The sequence below is a fragment of the Protopterus annectens genome, chromosome 1.part2, assembly GCF_019279795.1.
Source record: "Protopterus annectens isolate FY-2018-M chromosome 1.part2, PAN1.0, whole genome shotgun sequence".
Classification (NCBI taxonomy): Eukaryota; Metazoa; Chordata; order Ceratodontiformes; family Protopteridae; genus Protopterus; species Protopterus annectens.
In genome coordinates, this window is record NC_056727.1 from 119,310,048 (window position 1) to 119,327,021 (window position 16,974).

Below are 16,974 nucleotides of genomic sequence, written 5' to 3' on the forward strand. Positions count from 1 at the left end.
GAGGAAATTTTTCAAAAGTGGGGCCGGCCTTGCTGCGACCTTTTTGCTACTCCTCAAAACAGCAAGTGCGACGATTTCTTCACCCTCTTTCCCCAACCAGGCCACCCCAGCAGAGACGCTCTAGTCCACGATTGGCCCCGGGGACATCTATATGCTTTTCCACCCTTTCCACTGATATCTCAACTAATTCAGAAAGCCATCGCTCTGAAAGCTTCCATGATCCTCATTGCCCCTTACTGGCCTCGACAGGTTTGGTTCCCTTTTCTTCACCGTTATCTATTGGAGCAACCTTGGCATCTGGACTCAGTTCCAGACCTCTTGACCCATCAGTCGGGTCAGTTGCACCACTCCCTTCTCTCTCTCTCCACCTCACAGCGTGGTTACTCCAGTTCCAGCTTTAGCCAGGCTTCCTTTAATATCCCACTCAGTTCGAGATATTTTGATAGCCTCTCATAAATCTTCCACTCGGAAGATTTATAATAGCAAATGGAAATGTTTTTCCTGTTGGGCAGAGTCAAAGAATTTAGATCCTTTCACTGCCTCCATTCAATCTATCCTGGATTTTCTAGCCGAGCTTTTCCACTCAGGTTCGTCTCCATCTACCATCAAGGTTCAGTTGGCGGCTATATCTAACTTTCATGTAGGTGTTTCAGAGTCTTCCATTATGGCTCACTAGCTCTGTAAAGCCTTCCTAAAGGGAGTTTTTCTCCTCAAACCACCTATCAAGGATCCTCCTCCTCTATGGGATCTGAACTTGGTCCTAGCATCTTTAATTCTCCCTCCCTTTGAACCTGCGGCTTCTTGCTCAATGAAGTTGCTATCTTGGAAAACTCTTTTCCTGGTAGCTATTACTTCAGCTAGAAGAGTCTCTGAACTCCATGCTCTGTGTAGTCGACCCCCTTATTTATTATTTCATAAGGATAGGGTATCCTTACGTACTAATCCGTCCTTTTTGCCTAAGGTAGCTTCACCAGCAAATTTGAATCAGACCATTGATCTTCCAGTGTTCTTCCCTAACTACTCAAACAGATCAGAGCAAAAATTACACAGCTTGGACGTTCATCACCAACTTAGGTACTATTTAGACAGGACCAAACAGTTCAGGAAGTCAGATCACCTGTTTATTTCATATGCGGAAGGTAGAATGGGCCTCCCAGTTACTAAAGTATCTCTCTCTAGATGGCTTACTTCGTTGATCACCTTTGTTTATGAGATCAGACATCAACAATTGCCATCCAAACCCAGAGCTCATTCAACTAGAGCTTTAGCCACATCTATAGCTTTTCAAGACAGACTGCCTATTGATTCGATTTGTTCTGCAGCTACTTGGGCCTCTCCCCATACCTTCATTTCTCATTACAAGTTGGACTTAGCCTCTAGGGGTCGAGCCAACTTTGGTTCCACTGTTCTCAAGAGTCTGTTCCGATAGGCCACCGGGACAAGGTGCTAGGACGGTCCCATCCAGCAAGAATGAAGGCGAGATAGACAACTTAACATTTAGAAGTTATGTACCTACCATAACGTTCCATGTTAGTTGTCTTCTTCTCGCCTTCTTTCTTGCGTCCCACCCTCCTTCCCCCAAGCCTGGACAGACCTAGAGGATTGTTTTTCTGGTGATTTTCTCATCTTGTTTTTCCCACAGCTTGTCCACCTCTATTTCCCTTTGTTAGGTTTAGGATACCTTACCCTCAGGTTTAGAGGTGGATTATTTCTCCAGGTTTTGGAGCTGCCTTTTGTTGCTTGGTCTAGCTATCAAACGAGATCTGGGTAGTTACCGCCTAGCATTGTGGGATATAGGGGAGCCTCGAGCCGGTGGAACTAGCTCTCGAGCTTTAGTAGTGGCCGAGTCGGAGCCGAGGTTCGGCTCTGAACCCATCCAGCAAGAAAGAAGGCGAGAAGAAGACAACTAACATGGAACGTTATGGTAGGTACATAACTTCTAAATTTAAGAGATTCTTATCATCACATTCCTGTCCATCCAGACTCCAGACTTTTATTGAGTTTTGTATGTCTAGATCAGTTATCAGTTCTCTGCCTAACCCTTTGGTCTGTCCTGTCTCCAAGAGTTTTCACATGTGTAGCTACAGTTATAGACCATTGCAGGTTACAGGGTATCCACATTTTTCCATATGTAGCTGACTTGCTTCTCTGTGTAGAATCTTTTCCAAAGTGTCAGGAATTTCTTACTTAAGTGAGAGTTTTTCTGTGCAGATTGGGACTCCAAGAGAACATTCAAAAGTGTTTTTTTATAGCATCTCACTGGATTGTGTCCCTGAGATGTTTGCTAGGCACCTCAGTACAGAGTTGTTCTTCCACAGTTAAAAATAGATCTATATTTAGTTCTATTCCAAGGGTTTTCTACTCAGACATTGGTCACTGTAAGGCAATGCTTCAGGATTCTGTGTCTCATGGGATCTGTGATTGTCATGATACCCCGGGCAAGACTCCACTTGAGAAAGACACAGTGGTATCTGAAATCTCTTTGCTTCCAGCATCAACACATATTATCTTTTCAGATACCAGTTCTGGAATTTGTGATAAGAGAAACCACTTGGTGGAAACATCAAATATTCCAGAATCCAGGTCTTCCCTTCTCCCCTCCTGCTCCAAAGCTGTCAGTCACCACAGAGGACTCAGACTTTGCTTGGAGAGAGGGTGATAAAAGTGCAAGGCATGTGGGGCAGCAAAGACAGACACAAGCAGATAAATATGAAAGAGATGATTGCCCTTATCAAGGCACTGAACTCTCTGAATTACCTTTGGTTCCCAGGACTACTTCAAGGTTTCATGGGGAGTGCAGTGGTGCAGCGGTTAACGTTGTCGCCTCACAGCAAGAGGTTCTCCGGTTCTGTTCTTGGCTGGGTTGCCTTCTGTGTGGAGTTTGCATGTTCTCCCTGCGTTTCCGTGGGTTTCCTCCGAGTACTCCAGTTTCCTCCCACATTCTAAAGACATGCTTCTGGAGCATTTCTCCCCGGACATCTACTGAAAACAGGGTCTGTGGAACCTAGTCGGACTTTCCCGGTCAACAAATGTTAAATAAATAGAAAAAGAAAAAGAAAAGGTGTTACAAACAATGCCATAGTGATGTGGTACGTAAACAAGCAAGGGTTAACCAGACCTTACCCCTTATGTAGACTAGCCATGTTAGCATGGGATATAGATTTCAGCACAGTTTCACTCTAATGGCATCCTACTGTCTGTCGCTTCAAAACTGTGTGCCAGACAGGCTGAGCAGAACAAAGGCAGACCCTCATTAATGGAAGCCATATCAGAAGGTTTCCAAGATTGATCCATCTGTGGGAAATTCCTCAAGTAGACCTTCTTCTCCTCTCTGAAAAATCTGCACCAGGGCTCCACGTTAGAAGGCTCTGAAGACAGATGCCTTTCTTTTCCTTGGACAGGAATGTTTCTTGTATGCTTTTCCTCCCTTTCTGCTTATCTGCAGAGTACTTCTGAAGATTCAGAAGGAATCCCCAACATCAATGTGGTGAATCCATTCTGGCCCAGGCAGCAGTGGTTCTCCCTTCTTTTGTAATTGGCCAGTAGCAATTATCATAAGCTTCCTCACATTCTGTATCTACTCACAACAACAGGGTTGTGTGATATATTCAGACTGCAAACAACTTCAGTTGACTGATGTTTACTGACAACATGCAGCATGAATTAATTGAGGCAAGAAAGCCTGCTACTACTAGAAGATCATATATTACCAAATGGAAGAGGTTTTTTAATTGTTGTCTACAACATAACTATCATCCATTCAAGGTAACAATCTTTGCGGTGTAGTTTTTTGCAGTGAGTGTAACTTGTTTTGTAATTTTTCTTACAGTTTCACCTTTCCTAATCACTTCTTCCTCCCTTACCATAATTTCTATTGTGCTAGGATTACTTTTTAATTTTCTCTTCTGTTTCTATCTTTGGTAGTTCTCCGAACCATGGTTGGTACTTTCTTTCTTTTTACTTTCTGTTTCTTCCTACCCTTCAGGGCTTCAGAGGGTAACCTTTTCTTCTACCATTGTTGGTAGTTTTCTATCCAAAAAAAAAAAAATAGCTTAAACATTTTATTTTTTTTCTAACTCTGTCAGCCCATTTCCTTGGTGCTACTGTGGCTGACAAACTCACTAGGTTTAAGAAATGCACTTCTGTTGGCACAAGATCCCTAATTCTGATGCCCACAGGGAGTGCGATTACTGTCTGGGTGCAGCTCAATTTAAACACTGAGGGTACCTCACGGGCAGTAAGCTCAGGCATAGCCATAAGGAGATGTGCCTGGATGTGCTTGTGCAACTTTGTGGAGCCCTTCAAGTTTTCATTCATCAATGCTTGTCTTGCAGGATCTTCCTTGTTTGGCCCCAATGTTAAGGAAATGTTTTCTTGATATCAGCGGGATGAAAAGACCATGTCTGCCATGGGCATCCATTTTTCTAACCCCCAGAGATCCTTTTCCAGGAATCAGTGAGGAGGAAGGAAAATGTGCTTCTGTAAGTCCCAGGGTCCTTTCCATGACTCACAACTGGATATCTCCCCCAGAAGCAGAGGGGGGAGTTCTAATGAAAGATGCATCCTTGTGGCAGAGGAGGCCTGCAAAATCAGGATTTCTGAGACTCCTTCTCAGATAAACCCTTTCAGCACTCCTAAAAGGTTGCCCAACTGCTCATCTCTGGAGGCAGTTAGGGGACGCTTCAGTCATAAAAGATACTTGGGTATGGAGAACTATATCCAAAGGTTATTTCATACCATTTTCACAAATTCCCTCAAACAAAAGAAAAAGATTCCCTGATGTTCTACAAAATCAGAGGTAGGCACCAGCTCTAGAAATTCAAAAACTGATAGACAAAAGTGTTATCCAGGAGGTCCCACCAGACCAGAGATGAATCTGAACCTACTGAAGCTTCTTTTTAGTGCCAAAGAAAACAGGGGACCTGAGACCAGTTGTGGGCCTCAGCAAACTGAATCTGTAAAGAACTCAATGTTATGAATGGTCACAGTTCAGTCCATTCTGCCATTTCTGCAAAAGGACTATTGGATGTGCTCTATCAGTCTTCAGGTTGCATACTATCTTATCAAGATGAACAGACACTCTCGAAGATACCTGTGCTTTCAGTTGTGGGCCAGTCAGTATCAATTTAGAGCCCTGCCCTTTGGTCTTACCACAGTCCCCAGGGTGTTTACCAAATGTATGGCAGTGGTAGCAGCTCACTTGAGGGTTTCCATACCATACTGAGTGTTTTAGACAACTGGCTCCTCACTGCCCCAACCAGGCATCTCCTTGAGAAATCCTGAGACTACTTTCTCCACTTGTGTCAATCCCCAGGCATCTCAGTCAATCTTTGCAAGTCACTTCTTCAACCCATTCAGAGCCTGGAGTTCTTGGGGATCATTTGGACACATTTGGTCAGATAGCATCCCTTCCACTGAACAGAGTACAGACCATCAGGTGTCAAATGGAAGATGTTGTCTCACACCCTTCTCCTCCAGCTAGACTGATTCTTCAGATTTTAGGGTCAGTGGCAGCAGTCAGCACCTTGGTTCCTATGGCGTGCTTTTATATGCATTTTCTTCAATGGTCTTTAGGCTGCTCAGTGATCAAATCCTTGCCATCCCTTATCTTTAGCAGTCAAACTCACACAAGTATGAAAAGACCACCTGCATTGGTGGATTCAGTCAAATAAAGTTTCTCAAGGCTGCTTTCTTGTCTTTTCACCCCAGTAGTTACAGTAACCACAGACACCTCCCAGTTGATGTGAGGGGCATTTCTTGGGAAGGATGGTCTATGACACATGGTCACCAGAAGAGACTAGTTTGCACATCAATATTCTAGAGAAGAGAGCATTCCTCCTAATGTTGCAGGCCTTCCAGGTGTCCTTCCTCTCGAGACTATTTTGATTCAAGCCGACAAAATGTCTTTGGTTTGGTAAATCAGCAAATGGGGCTGATGGCAATCATATCCCCTTTGTCGAGAGGCAATGAGAGTGTGGTAGTGGGCAATCTCCTCAAACTGCTCCCTTATGACAACAAACATCCCGGGGTAATCCAACGTGCTATCGGACAAACTCAGCAGGTCCATTCTGATACCTCACAGGTGGTCTCAATCAGTTAGTAGTGAAGAGGATTGACTGTCGATGAGCTCAACCTTGCTGCGATCTGTTTGCGTCTCCCCACAAGTCACCAAGAGATGCACTAGTCCACTTTTGCCCCTCCAGTCTCCTTTACTCTTATCCCTTGATACCTCTAATTCTCAAGTTCTTACAAAAGACACTTCATTTGAAGAGCACAGTTATCCTCATTGCCCTTTTTGGCCTGGTCAAGTGTGGTTCCCTTTCCATTGGTCTCACCTTCTATATCCACCCTGGATACTGTACCCCAGTCCAGACTTTCTCGCTCATCCCACTTGGATGGATCACCTGGACATTACAGGCCTCATGTTGACTGCATGGTTTCTCTAGTTCCACTGATGATTAGACAGCCCTGGCTTTCCTCCCCCATTTGACAGATATTACTGTTATCCCAGAAGTCCTCTAGCAGGAAGATCTACAGGAGAAAATGGAAGAGATTATCTGTTTGAGCTCTGCAGAGGGAATTCCTTCACTGCCCCTATTTCAGTTGTTTATTCTTCATGAAGGGGCTATGTTTCTCTACTATCAAAGTGCAGTAATGTCTAATTTTCTTTCAGGTGAAAATTCTTCCTGTTTAGCTTCATCAGAATTATGTAAGGCTTTTCTTAAAGGTACCTTTATGTTTAGTCCCCATTGAAAGACCGTACACCACCCTGGGATTTAACAGTTGTGCTGCAAGGTTTGACTCAGAGTCCTTTTGAACCATCAGAGTGGGGTCTAACAATGCCCTGTATGCCAGGCATAGCTCTCCACTTAAAAGCTTGTAGGAAACAGAATACAGGGATAGGGCCTTGAGGCAGTCTGCATAGGACATTTTACTTACTTCCTGTATTCTTTTAGTGAGGAACATCTGTGAATGTTCCAGTTGTTGGCTATGCCTGGTTAGGTACATACCAAAGGGGGCATTGTACTCAATGATAGGTCTGATGAATGCTGAGCACAGTGGAACAATGACTTCCTTGGAATTAGATACCATATCTTTGTTTTTAAGTTGTGCAACATAGAATGAGTTCCTCACTGCTGTAGACAGATGATGGTCAAAGGCTAGAGTGCTGTTTGTGTGTGTCCCTAAGTCCCTGACTGCTGGGTCAACTCTAAGGGGTGTGTTTTCAATAAGATAGTTACCAGGGGTGGATGACTTCCCGAAGGATACTATTATGCATTTGTTGGCATTTAGTTTTAGTCCATGGCTCTGACACCAGCTGTCTATGTCAGCCTTTCCCGGAGAACATTTATGTCAGTGTGGGGTTCAATGACAGCTCCTAATTTGCAATCATCTGCAAAGTTAATCAGCCAGAGATGATGAGCAACTGACCTTGACTTCAGAGATGCAAATACCAAAAAAGAGCGGTCCAAGGACTGATCCCCGAGGGACTCCACTTGTGACTGGCCTCTTTGTAGAGGTAGATTTCCCAATTCTAACTTCCTGGGTCTAGTCTGTGAGCCAGTTGTCTAGCCACTGGGTGACATACAGGTTTGTATGTAACCTCTTGAGTTTGTCAACAATGCCCAAGTGGAGTATTGTGGCAAATGCCTTGGCCAGGTCAGGGTTCATAGGATCATAGGAAGTTACTAGGCTATTGGCCCTGAGGCCCTCACAAGCCTAGCCAAGAATTTAGCCCATGTTCCAACACATCAGCACTCTATGCCACTGTCCAGCAGGGACATAGGTGGAATCCCAGGGGTGTATTTTCTGTTCCCCATCCAGTTATCCAGGTTGCGCTTAAAAGGGTTTAATGAGGTACTCTACGTGGAGAGAGAGTCTATTCCACAAAAGGGGGAGTCTCTGGGATACAAATCTGTCCTGCCAACAAATCCTGTTGATGTCACAGACCAGGTTGAGGTCTTGCATGCTGGTTACTTGAGTGGAGCGTGATTTGCGGATATGCAGCAGTTCCATCAGGGCTGGGTCTGAGATTGCTTTGTATGCTAGACAGAAGTCACCTCTAATGAGTCTGTAGGAGACTGGGTAGAGGGACAGGGCTTTTAGCCTATCTGTGTAGGATAGATGTTTGAGGCCCTGGATTCTCTGAGTGAGGAATCTCTGTGGCCTCTCCAGCTGCTGTGTGTGCTTTGTGAGGTAGATGCCAAAAGGGGCATTGTATTCAATAATCGGTCTTATAAGGGAAGAATAAAGGGATGATGTTAAGTTGTCTATCTCGCCTTCATTCTTGCTGGATCGGCTCTGACTCGGCCAATACTAAAGCTCGAGAGCTAATTCCACCGGCTCGAGGCTCCCCTATATCCCACAATGCTAGGCGGTAACTACCCAGATCTCGTTTGCCGCTTAGCTGACGAGGTGCTTTTCTACCGGCTCTGGCAGGTTAGTGGAAAATTATTTCTATTTTCACAAATCTTTAGACCCCCTATTACTTACCTTAGTATAACTTTTAGTTTTAATTCTCTATTTCCTTGGATCGACACCTCTTTTGCCCATAATCCCTTCCTTTATTCCCCTTTAACTTTAGGCCTTAGGCCCCTTCCCCTCCTTCTCCTAGTCCTTTAGTGTGACTGGAAATTAATATTTTCTTAAAGGGCTGTGTGTGTGTGTGTGTGTGAGTGTTTTCTTACTTAGGCCTTTAGTATGTCTAAGGACACCATGGTCTCAGGCTTCAAGAAGTGTGACTCGTGCTGTCAGAAAATGTCTCTGACAGATGGTCACACTTCTTGTGTGTATTGCCTGGGACCTTTGCACCTGCAGGACTCATGTGCTGTGTGCCATGGTTTCAGACCTAGAGTCCTGCAGGAACACAAAAATAAATTGATTTTGCGTGGCTTATTAAAGCCTGAAGGCCCCCCGACCCAGTCTGTGTCGGGGAAGCCTTCTAAGACTTTCAGACAGTCGGCTCCGGCTTCAGAGCCGTCCTCTGGAAGCATCAAAACTGCTTCGACATCGGCTCCGGCTGGAGCTGATGTTTCCAAACCTCATACTATTACCTTGGCTCCGGCCGGAGCCGAGGCTGATAAGACTCAGTTGGCTCCGATAGTCTTATCGGAGCAACCTTCGAGGAAGAGGTCTAGGCCTCCCTCCATCGGCTCCGTTCACTCGGCACCAGGATCCCCTCTTCTTTTGGAATGGAGCCATAGATCGCATTCCTCACAGTCTTCCAGGCTATCTGACCATGATTTGCAAAGGGTAGTGAGTAGACTTCTCAAGTCCGAGGCACTGGCCCAAATGCTGCATAGCCCGACTCAACAGTCAGCGGCTATTTCTGTCCCTCAATGTGTTCCTCCTCCTACTCCTTTGAGCTTGGAGCCGGGGCTCATCGGAGCCATGACTGTCGGCGCATTGGATCCGATACCTTCCCTTTCGGCTCCGTCATCTGCTCCGATCTCCTCTTTGGAGGGATCTCAGTGCCGAGCTTCCCTCATCGGCTCCGAGGGGGTGAGTGGCATCGGACCCTTGTCTGACCTCGCTCTCCATCTCGGGGCTTCGGCGCTGGTGAGTTCGGCTCCGACATCGGCCTCAGAGCCGTCCCTGTCAGTGCCGGGGGGGTCCTTGTCTCTTCGGAGCGGGGACCTCCGGCCTTGCCCAATAGGGGTGCCTTCGAGGTCATGCGGAGCGTGCTAGAACCAGTGTCTGCCCCACAGTCTGCTCCATCAGCCCCTCCATCTTCAGTGCCTGCGGTGATTTCTACCCACCCCCTTGCATCAGACCGCAGAGAGCCAACTCCTCAAGTTTCCCCATTGGGAATTTCCTCCTCTTCCGAGGCCTCTCCTGACCCGGTAGGAGAATCCCCTAGGAAGAGGCAGTGCAAGAGGAAGCACATTGACTCCCCTGAGTCTATCACCTCTGACACTGACTTAGAGGAATCTGAAGGTTCCCCTCGATCCCCCTCTGAGGATGTCTCCTTTGCTGACATCCTTGAGATCCTGAAACAGAGGGGGAACTGGCCAGCCCTTAACCCTACAGAGGATGAGTCAGTGTTCCTTGAGGCATTCGGCTCTCGCCCTTCTACCTCCTGGGTGTCCCCTCCCTTTGACCCCCTTATGGAAGTGGTGGCAAGGAAGGCCTGGACGGCTCCTGATTCAGTGGAACCCAACCCGAGGAGGCCATCAAAGTTTATTACTGCCCCTAAAGATAAAGATTTTTTATCTAAAGGTGTCCCCGTTGATGCCATGGTGGTGGCCGCGACCACTAAGAAGGAGTTAGCCGATCCTTCGGTACCTGTCCATCCTCCTAATAAGGAATCTAGGAACATGGACAGGTACGGTAAGTGGATGTTCTCATCAGCGACCTTTTCAATGCGGACGCTGAACTACTTATGTCACTTCACTCGTCACCAGAGAGATTTACTCAAGGATATGAGTGAAGCGATAAAGGATCCAACAGCTGAGGGGTTCCAAGACAGAATGAACTCCCAGTTGGCAACCCTGAACTCCATCGTTAACTCCTCCATGCGGCTTATCTCATATGCTGCGGATGGGGCGAGTAGAGCCGCAGGCACAGGCGTTGCCTTACGACGTTACGCCTGGATGCAGCTGTGCAACTTTGCGGACCCTTTCAAGGCGTCCTTCACCAATTCCCCCTTTGATGGATCATCCTTGTTTGGTCCTCAGGTGAAGGATACATTGACTAGGTGCGAGGTGGAAGGTAAGACTCTCTCTGCCGTGGGAGTCCGTTTTTCTACCCCTTCTAGGCCTTATCCCAAAGGTCAGAGGGGAGGAAAAATATGGTTCCGCAAACAAACCCAGGGAGTCTCATCTGACGCACAAGGTCAATTCCCCTCTAGAGGCAGAGGGGGGAATAACAATAGACGCCGCCCTAGAGGCAGAGGAGGTCCGCAAAACCAGGGTAGCAGAGAAACTTTCTCTGATAAACCCTTTCAGCATCCCTGAGAAGCTGCCCGGCTGTCCACCTTCGGCGGCAGTCAGGGGAAGATTATCCCTGTACTTAAAAGCCTGGCTTTCCCTTACACAAGACAAATGGGTACAGTCGATCATATCCAAGGGTTACAAAATTCCCCTTATTCACATTCCATCCCAACCCAAAGGATCCCTTCCAGAAGTTCCACCCAGTCTAAGGGAACAAGCAGCACTAGAAATTTCAAAGCTGCTATCAAAAAGAGCTATCCAGTCAATCCCAGCAGACCAACAAGGATCCAGAATCTACTCCAAATTCTTTTTGGTACCAAAAAAAACAGGGGACTGGAGACCCATACTGGATCTCAGCAACTTAAACAAGTATGTCAAAAAAACAAAATTCCGGATGGTCACACTACAGTCCATTCTACCCTTCTTGGGTCAGGACAATTGGATGTGCTCGATAGATCTTCAGGAGGTGTACTACCATATCAAGATGAACAGACGCTCCAGGAGATTTCTCCGCTTCAGGCTGGGAGCCAGTCACTACCAGTTCAGAGCCCTGCCCTTTGGTCTCACTACAGCCCCCCGAGTGTTTACCAAATGCATGGCAGTGGTCACGGCTCACTTGAGACGTCAAGGATTCCAGGTGTTTCCATATTTAGATGACTGGCTCCTTACTGCCACCACCAGACATCAACTTTTTCTATCCAGAGACTTCACTATCCAAACTTGCCAAGCTCTAGGCATTTCAATAAATTTCGAAAAATCTGCCTTGTCGCCTTGTCAATCTATTACCTTTATAGGCGCCACATTAAATACACTCAATCTTTCAGCCAGACTTACAGAGCAAAGAGTGTCAGACATCCGCAAGCAAGTTTTCCTTCTCTTGCAATGCAACAAAGTCAAAGCCAGACTAGTTTTGAAGGTATTAGGACTCATGGCAGCAGCTATCCCCCTTCTCCCCTTAGCTCGCTTCCACATGAGGATCCTCCAATGGATGCTGTTTACACAATGGTCCTTCCAACAGCTCCCGATGTCCCACACCATATTGATAACTCAATCATGCAAGAATCAACTGTCTTGGTGGATCACATCACCTCAGGTTCTCCAAGGAAGACCCTTCACTCACCCCCCCCCCCAGTCGCCACGTTGACAACAGACACCTCCCTGATCGGGTGGGGGGGGCATTATCAGGGCAGGACAGTCCAGGGCACGTGGTAACCTTTCGAGTGCCACTTGCACATAAATGTCTTAGAGATGAGAGCAGTGCTTTTAGCGTTGCAAGCCCTTCACGACTCTCTTCCCACAGGGACTATTGCAATTCAGATGGACAACATGTCCGTAGTGTGGTACATCAACAAACAAGGCAGAACCAGATCATACCCCTTATGTTGAGAGGCACTCAGACTTTGGCAATGGGCGATCTCTTCTCAGTGTTTTCTGGTAGCAACGCACATTCCCGGGAAGTCCAACGTGATTGCAGACAAGTTGAGCAGGGTAATTCTCATGCCCCACGAGTGGTCTCTGAAGAAATCAGTACTGGAAGAAGTATTCCAAAGATGGGGCCAGCCTTGCTGCGATCTTTTTGCTACTCCCCAAAACAGCAAGTGTCACGACTTCTTCACTCTCTTCCCGTTACCAGGCCATCCCACCTGAGACGCTCTAGTCCACGATTGGCCCCGGGGACTTCTGTATGCTTTTCCCCCTTTTCCACTGATAACTCAACTAATTCAGAAAGCCATCGCCTTGAGAGTGACAATGATCCTCATTGCCCCTTACTGGCCTCGACAGATATGGTTTCCGTTTCTTCATCGTTACCTTTTGGAGCAGCCTTGGCATCTGGACCCAGTGCCAGATCTGTTGACCCACCAATCGGGCCAGCTGCACCAATCTCTTCATTCTCTCAACCTCACAGCGTGGTTTCTCCGATTCGACCTTAGCCAGGCTTCCCTTCATATCCCGCCCGGACCGAGATATCTTGATAGCCTCTCATAAATCTTCTACCCGGAAGATTTATAATAGCAAATGGAAACGCTTCTCCTTTTGGGCAACATCAAAAATATAGATCCCTTCACTGCACCTATCCAGTCTATTCTAGACTTTCTAGCAGAACTCTTTCATTTAGGCTCTTCTTCATCTACCATTAGAGTTCAACTGGCTGCTATATCTAATTATCATGTAGGTGTCTCGGAGTCTAGCATCATGGCTCACAAGCTCTGCAAAGCCTTTTTAAGGGGCGTTTTTCTTCTCAAACCTCCAATCAAAGATCCCCTGCCTCAATGGGACTTGAACTTGTTCTGGCATCCTTAATCCCTCCGCCTTTCGAACCAGCGGCTTCATGTTCTCTGAAGTTGCTTTCATGGAAGACACTTTTTCTGGTAGCCATAACTTCAGCGAGAAGGGTATCTGAACTCCATGCTCTGTGCAGTCGTCCTACTTACTTAGTGTTTCACAAAGATAGGGTATCCCTCCGTACTAATCCATCCTTTTTACCTAAGGTTTTCTTTCAAACAAACCTAAACCAAATTATTAATCTCCCCGTCTTTTTCCCTAACTATTCCAACAGGTCAGAACAAAAGCTACATTTTCTGGATGTTCACCGCCAACTTAGATATTATTTAGACAGGACTAAACAATTTAGGAAATCTGATCAGCTTTTTCTATCGTATGCGGAAGGGAAATTGGGCCTTCCAGTTACTAAAGTATCCCTTTCAAGATGGCTCACCTCTACAATTACCTTCATCTATGAGATCAGACATCAAAAACTACCTTCAAGACCTAGAGCTCTTTCAACTAGGGCATTAGCTACATCCGTAGCTTTTCAGGATAGGCTGCCAATAGATTCCATTTGTGCAGCATCCACCTGGGCTTCTCCTCATACCTTCATTTCACATTACAAATTGGACATGGTCTCCAGAAACCGTGCCACCTTTGGTTACACTGTTCTCAAGAGTCTGTTCCGATAGGCCACCCGGGATAAGGTGCTAGGGACGCGGTCCCATCCAGCAAGAATGAAGGCGAGATAGACAACTTAACATAGGTTCATAGGTTCATAGGTTCATACTAGGCTATCTGCCCAAGGGCATTTACAAGCCTAGCCCATAGTTTTGTGGCTTACGCCACCCCTTTAGTATGGGGAACTATACCCATTATTTTGCTGTGCCTCTGTCGAGCAGTGACACTGAGGTAATCCCTGGGGTATATCTGCGATCTCCCATCCATTGGTCAAGATTTCTCTTGAACAAGGCCAGCGAGGTGCTCTGCCTCACATATACCGGGATTTTGTTCCACAGCATAGGGAGTCTTTGGGTGATGAATCTATCCCTCCAGCACGTCCTATTAATAGCCGTGTCGAGGTTTAAGTCTCCGCCCTTGTGGCTCTGATGGATCTAGATTTTTGAGGTGAAGCATATTCATCAAATCTGGGTTTGACATGGCCTTGTATGTTAGGCAAAGGTCACCTCTGAGCAAGTGGTAACGACTGAATAGAGCTGGAGTTCTTTCAGTCGGGCAGCATAGGACAGATTTTTGAGACCCTTTATCCTTTTGGTGAGGAACTTTGTGGCCTCTCCAGCTGCTGCAAGTGTCGGGTCAGATACATTCCGAATGGGGCATTGTACTCAATCATTGGTCTGATGAGTGATGAGTAGAGGGAGACAATGACCTCCCTTGATCTAGATGAGAATCCCTTCATGATAAGGTGGGCAATGTAGAAGGTCTTCCTAACTACTTTAGCTACATGGGTGTCGAATGACAGACTACTATCAACCTGGGTCCCCAGGTCCCTGATAACTTCTTCTGTGCTCAGTGGATTGCCACCTATTTGGTAGCTAGGGGTAACCTTGTTTTTCCCGAAGGGTATGACTATGCATTTTTGGCATTTAACTTTAGGCCATGGCTCTGGCACCAGTTATCCGCTTCTGTGAGACCCTTCTGAAGGATATCTGTGTCGGATGTGTTTTCTACTATGGCCCAGTTTGCAGTCATCTGCAAACTTTGTCAGCCATAACCCTCCTGTGTTTGCTTGTACTTGAGAAGTAGATGCCAAACAAGAGTGGGCCTAGGACTGAGCCCTGTGGGACACCACTTGTGACAGGCTTTGAGTCTGACATGGCGCCAGCAACTCTGACCCTGTGGGTTCTGTCACTCAGCCAGTTTGCAACCCATCTTGTGATGTATGGGTTAATATTTAAGCTGATGAGTTTTTCAATGATACCCGAGTGGGGTATTGTATCGAAGGCCTTCGCCAGATCGAGGTAGGCTGTATGGACTGCCTTTCCTCATCAATGGCTTTGGTGACTGTTTTGAAAAAGTCAACCAAGTTTAAAAGGCATGATCTGCCTTTGACAAAGCCAAACTGGGTTGGATCCAAAGTCTGCAAATTCCCTATGTCTTTATTTATGAGGTCCATTATGATCCTCTCCATGGCTTTGCAGATAAGGCATGTCAAGCTAATGGGCCGGTAATTTCCAGGGTCGGTGGAGGCACCGCCTTTGTGAAGTGGGACCACAGTTGCAGTGCGCCACTCCTGGGTACGTATCCAGAGGTAAGGCTCTGATTAAACAGCTGTCCTAGCTGTGGGTTTAATTCCTCATTGAGTTCGTGGAGCACACAGCCGGGGACACCGTCAGGTCCCATGGATGCTGTGTTTTTTGCTTTGGAGAGAGCAGTTCTCACTTGGGCGTTGGAGATGTTTGGGGGGCTGCAATCATTTGGTATAGATATCTCTCCTTTTGGGGAGAAGTTTGCACTGAACCTGTCAGCCAGTATGTTGGCAATGTCCGTAGGATCAGTAATCTTCACATCATTTTGAACTAGTTCTGAGCATATCTGGGAGTTTCCTCCCAGGTTTCTAACATAGCTAAAGAAGGCCTTATGATTGTCTTTTGAGTCTTTAGCTATTTTTCTCTCAAAATTTGCTTTGGATGATTTTATGAGAGCTCTTAGTTTTTTACTTATAGTGATCAAGGGTGTCTTACCTTTTAAGGATTTTGCTCTATCTTGTAGTAGCTTCCTCCTTTTGTTGTAGAGTTTGTTTATGGCTGGGGTCCACCAGACTGGACGCTTGCCTTTGGTACAGAGAGTCTTTGTTTTGCTTGGGATTGCCTTATCCATGCAGTCCTGCAGGTGCTGGTAGAAGGCATTTGTAAGTGATTCAGCGGCATGTGTACTGTTTTCCGCCCGCTCGCGGGCCTTAAAGGAGACCACACTAGTCTTTAGAAGTGTGAAGTCGGCTTCGAGAAGTTCTTTACTGTGGTCTTTTTCATTTCAGGTGGGGGTGGGATGAGGACCTCCAGCGAGATTAGTTTGTGATCTGATCTCACCAGTGAGGGGTATACTTCCGGTGTTGAACATTGTGCTCCCATGTTCATGATGATGAGGTCAAGTATGTTATCTCCTCTTGTGGGGATGGTAACTAGTTGTTCCATGGCATTTGAGTTTATGAATTCCAGGAACTTTTGGGCTAGGGTGTTTGGGCTTGAGTAGTGTTCCCAGTCTATATTAGGGTAGTTGAAGTCACCTAGTATGATGGTGTTTGGTGATACATTTATCCCTCTAGTGTTTTCAGGAAGGCCATGTGAGGTTCCTGAGTTTGTGAGGGTGGCCTGTAACATGCTACAATTTGCAGAGCAGTCTTGCCTATGGTTAATTGCACCTGGATGGTCTCCGATGCATCGTGCGTTGCAACCAGTCTTGAGGTGTGGGAGTCCTTGATGAATATGGATACACCCCCTCCTTTCTTGGTATTGTCCGGATTTTGGGGCCGGAACGCATGATATGAGGTAAAACCTGATAGTGCTGGGGTGCTCTCAGGAGCCTTGAACCAGGTTTCTGTCACAGCACAGACATCGATGTTCTCCATACTGAGAAGGGCCTCGAGTGCGTGCATTTTGAGATTCAGACTTCTGGCATTGAGCAGCATTACCCTTAGTTTATTTCCTTTTTTCTGTTCTAGGGTGGTAGGTTTAGAATTTGAGCCTTGCCTAAAAAAGGCACTATGGGGTTGGCAAGAGCCTTTGCCAATATCCGGAATCCCAGGGGTGACAGGTGC